Source organism: Mandrillus leucophaeus, unplaced genomic scaffold, assembly GCF_000951045.1.
Source record: "Mandrillus leucophaeus isolate KB7577 unplaced genomic scaffold, Mleu.le_1.0 Scaffold354, whole genome shotgun sequence".
Lineage (NCBI taxonomy): Eukaryota > Metazoa > Chordata > Mammalia > Primates > Cercopithecidae > Mandrillus > Mandrillus leucophaeus.
In genome coordinates, this window is record NW_012103743.1 from 1,472,656 (window position 1) to 1,477,678 (window position 5,023).

The window sequence follows — 5,023 nt, forward strand, 5'->3', positions numbered from 1 at the left end:
TCTACACATTGAATCAAAAAGGATTTCTACACATTGAATCAAAAAGGATTTCTACACATTGAATCAAAAAGGATTTCTACACATTGAATCAAAAAAGATTTCTACACATTGAATTTATACAGTACATGAGTGTATAAAAAAAGAATCTATGAGTATATAGTGATATTCTAACCAAAAAGAAAAAATGTAGATGAAATTAGAAAAACACTATTTTGCAACCATTATAGTAACAATTGATTCAGGTAAGATTATCAGTGAATGCTACATCACTGGGCGAGAAGTTGTTCGATCCACATAGTCTCAAAGTGTCTCCCCAGAAATTACTTATTAATTACAAAGATGAATGGGTAACTTTACAATGAAGATATCTGATAACCACCAATTTAACCAACTGATCAAACTTAGCATCCCCAGTAATGATACAAGCTGACAACATGTGTGACACCCTGGAAGGACACAGAATCACCTGAATAGCATTTTGGCCCAAAAATGTATAACTTAATCTTATAATGAGGAAACACTAGACAAACCTTAATTGTGGAACATTCATAACACAACTGACTTTAATTTCTCAAAATTTCATTATGAGGCCGGACGTGGTGGCTTACATCTGTTAATCCTAGCACTTTGGGAGGCTGAGGTGGGTGGATCACCTGAGGTCAGAAGTTTGAGACCAGCCTGGCCAACATGGCGAACCACGACTCTACTAAAAATAAAAAATTAGCGAGGTGTGGTGGTGCACGCCTGCAGTGCCAGCTGCTCAGGAGGCTGAAGCGGGAGAATCGCTTGAACCCAGGAGGTGGAGGCTGCAGTGAGCTGAGATTGCACAACTGCACTCCAGCCTGGGGGACAGCACATGACTCCGTCTCAAAAAAATTAATAACAAAAAAATTTTTTTAATTCATTACGAAAGACCGAAGAAAAAGTAGGGGGAGGAAACTGTTCTAGGTTAACAGAGATTTGAAAATTATGAGTTATGAAAATTATCTGCCCTCTATATTGCTGGATAAAAATTAAAAAGCTATAAAGCATATATCAGGCCAATGGGAGAATGCAAACATGGGCTGTTCTTAGACACTACTTTTGTGTCTCATGTTTATTGATTGTGACAATGGCGTCAAGATTATGTAGAAAATGTCCTTTTTCTTAGGAGATAAGTGCTTAAGATTTTAGGAGCGAAGAGTCTTAATATCAGCAACTTTCAAATGGTTCAGGAAGAGAGAGAGAGAAAAAGAGCGAGCATGCGTGTATGCGTGTGTGTGTGTGTCTGCGTGCACATACATGCACACAGAGATTTACAAACTGTGGCAAAATTACTGAATCTAGATGAAGGATGTGTGGGTGTTTACTGTACTGTTCTTTCAACTGGTCTGTTTATCTGAATTTCTTTAAAATAAAGGGCTAAGGGCTGGGCACAGTGCCTCTCACCTGTAATCCCAGCACTTTGGGAGACTGAGGCAGGCAGATCGCTTGAGTCCAGGAGTTTGAGACCAGCCTGGGCAAAATGGCAAAACCCCATCTCTACAAAAAATAAAAAAATTAGCTGGATGTGGTGGCATACGCCTGTAGTCCCAGCTACCCAGGAGGCTGAAGTGGGAGGATCACTTGAGCTTGGGAGGCAGAGGTTGCAGTGAGCCAAGATCACACCACTGCACTCCAGTCTGGGTAACAAAGCAAGACCCTATCTCAAAAAAAAAAACTATATATATATATAGAGAGAGAGAGAGAGAGAGATATAAAATATATTTTTATATATATATTATATTTATATATATAAATAGGTAATGTGTCTAACACACAGTAGATGCCCAACAAAACACAGAACTGGGAGGTAACAGTTATCTGAGATCAAATAAGTAAATCTTTGCAAAGTATCGTTTATGATTCATTCGACAAATGTGCTCTCTGCAGCACCGCGGGTGTGCAGGGTCTGTGCTAGGAGCTGGGGACAGAGGGAGGAGGATGGCATACTTCCTTCTCCTTAGCTTCCTAAGATAATGGAGGTAGACATTTGAGTAGGTAATTACAACACAGGATAAATATCAGAGATGGGAAAGTGAGCCATGGCAAAGGACAGAGACTGCATCACGGTTAAGATCAAGAACTTGGGGCTGGGTGTCCACTTCCTGGTTGCAGGGGTGCAGCAGCCAGCAGGCTGCACCTGAAATTCTGGGTGCACTAACCAGCTCCCATATGGATCAGGTCACCCCAGAAGTAGTGCATTCCTGGCCCTGGAATGTCCAGGCTGAAGCTGGGATGAATCGATGCAGGGTGCTAGAGCCAGAATTCCTAAGCTGGGAATGCTGGGCCTGAGTGGTAACTGCCCTGCCCAGGCTCCAGTCACACTGGCCTTCGCTTGGTATCCCCAGGTATTAAAGATAGAAAAAACCGAAGTGTATATCTACTCTCACGTATAACTCAACACTCTGACACCAATGTGGGGGTGTATTTCCCCTCACACCAAGCAATTCTGCAGTGGACATCTGCTGGGTGTCCTCTTATTGAATTCAGTTCTAACACTATCTACCTAAAGATTGTGTTGGATTCCACAGGTGAAGGGCTGAGTCCCATAAGACTGTTCCCCACTTTAGATACACATTGCAAGTAGTAGGTTTTCATCTATACTTCTGACTGACTCGCTATAAATCGAGGCTCCCTCTACCCCCTACTTGGGTCCAATTAATGTGCTAGTGAGGTTCACAGAACTCAGGGAAACACGATACCAGTATCTTTTTTTCTTTTTTTTTGAGATGGAGTCTCGCTCTGTTGTCCAGGCTGGAGGGCAGTGGCACCATCCCGGCTCACTGCAACCTCCGCCTCCTGGGTTCAAGCAATTCTCCTGCCTCAGCCTCCTTAGTAGCTGGGATTACAGGCACACGCCACCACGCCTGGCTAATTTTTGTATTTTTAGTAGAGTCAGGGTTTCATCATGTTGGCCAGGTTGGTCTCAAACTCCTGACCTCAGATGATCCGCCCACCTCAGCCTCCAAAAGTGCTAGGATTACAAGTGTGAGCCACCACGCCCAGCCTTCAGTGTCTTAATAAAAGTTAAAATAATGGATACAGATGAACAGCCGGATGAAAAGACATATGGGGCAACGTCTGGAGAGGTGCTGATTGCAGGAGCTTCTGTCCCCATAGAGTTGGCGTGCACCACTTCCTGGCACTCAGATGTGTTGGCCAACCCAGAAGCTCATTGAACCTCATACTTCAGGAATATTTATGCAGCCTTCATCTCGTAGGCATGATCGAGTATTAACTGCATTTCAGCCCTTCTCCCCTCTTTGGAGAATGGAGGTGGGGCTGAAAGCTCCAAGTTTCTAACAGTGGCTTGGCCTTTCTGGTGACCAGCCCCCATCCAGGAGCCCAATGAGGGTTGTCTCATTGAAACAAAGATACTCCTATCACCTAAGAAATTCCAAGGAATTAGGAGCTCTGTGTCAGGAGCCGGGGTCAAAGACCAAATATTAGAATAAAAGATGCTCCTAGCTCACCCATGTCTCAGGAAATTGTAAGAATTTTAGGAGCTCTGTGCCAGGGACTGGGGCAGAGATCAATATTTATATTTCTTATTATTTCACCCCATATAACCCTGTTCCATCTTGTTCAGACCTTACCAGGTCTTCTCTCAGCCCAGATGGCTCCAACAAACACAAATTCCCCCATGCATCAGGTCCCTTTCTCTGAGGACCTTTTTGAACACCTCCCTGCCACCTCATCCCCTATGACTCAGTCAAGAGGCTCCTGATATAATCTGGGTTGCTTTTCCTCATAGCTTTCCTTCAATTCTAAATAATTCGTTTTTGTAAAATTATCTGTCCTGTGTCTGATGTCCTAGTGAGATTAAGCTCCAGGAAGGCAGAAAGTGCCTCTTCCATACTCATGACAGTCTCTGCAGCACCTGCACAGTACCTGGCATGCACAGTTGCCCAACCAATACTGAAGAGTCTGGGTGAGCTCCCAGATACGGCAATGGGAGGGAAAAACACATTTTTTGATTGTCTAATAAGTGCCAGGCTCTGCCGGGCGCGGTGGCTCATGCCTGTAATCCCAGCACTTTGGGAGGCCGAGGTGGGGGGATCACAAGGTCAGGAGTTTGAGACCAGCCTGGCCAATATGGTGAAACCCCATCTCTACTAAAAATACAAAAATTAGCCAGGCATGGTGGCAGATGCCTGTAGTCCCAGCTACTCGGGAGGCTGAGGCAGGAGAATCGCTTGAACCCAGGAGTCGGAGGTTGCAGTGAGCTGAGATTGTGCCACTACGTTCTAGCCTAGGCGGCAGAGTGAGACTCTGTCTCCAAAAAAAAAAAAAAAAGTGCGAGGCTGTGTGCTGGGCAGTCTACACTAATCATCCTATTCATTCCTCAAAAACATTCAGAGATGCAGGTCTCAACAGACCCGTTTTACAAGCAAGGAGATAAGGGTTTGAGATGGTGTACATCTCGTCAAAGGAAAGGCAAATGCCACAGAGCCCGGATTCAAATCTGGGTGTGGCTAGTTTGAAAGCCTGAGTTCTTTTCCACTTTGGAGGAAAAGTGATTAATGGACACCTCCCCCTTCACACGTGTATCCATATCTGATGCTTTTTCCAGACAGATTTTGGCTGCAGAGCTGGAAATCACAAAGATCATAATGACAGCTCTAACAACCGTGCCAAGGCTGATGAAAAATGCCTTTGAACAGCCTGGGCTCACAGGCATTATCTTTGCTAATCCTATAATTGGCCTGACAATTGGTGAATGCATAAATGATTTCGGATATGTGCTTTTGTGTTTAAAAGACTGGGATCTTGGGTGAATTCTCCTTTTGTCTTTCAAGTCCATTTGTAATTACTTTTAAAAAAAATGTTGTTTTTGTTTTACTATGTAGGCATTTTAAAGCATTTTGTAGTCCAATTTGTTAAAACTTTCATTTATGATTTGTTTTATAAATTATAAAAGAAACTATAGAACTAACTTACTCATTTTTCTTGTTGTCTATTTATTTATTTTACATTTGGCCGGGCGTGGTAGCTCATGCCT

The 5,023-nt window shown here is 43.5% G+C and overlaps 1 pseudogene; it reads left to right on the top strand.

The window, feature by feature from the left end:
• The window catches only part of LOC105546344, a 38,379-nt pseudogene that overhangs the window by 9,370 nt on the left and 23,986 nt on the right, over window positions 1–5,023 (top strand).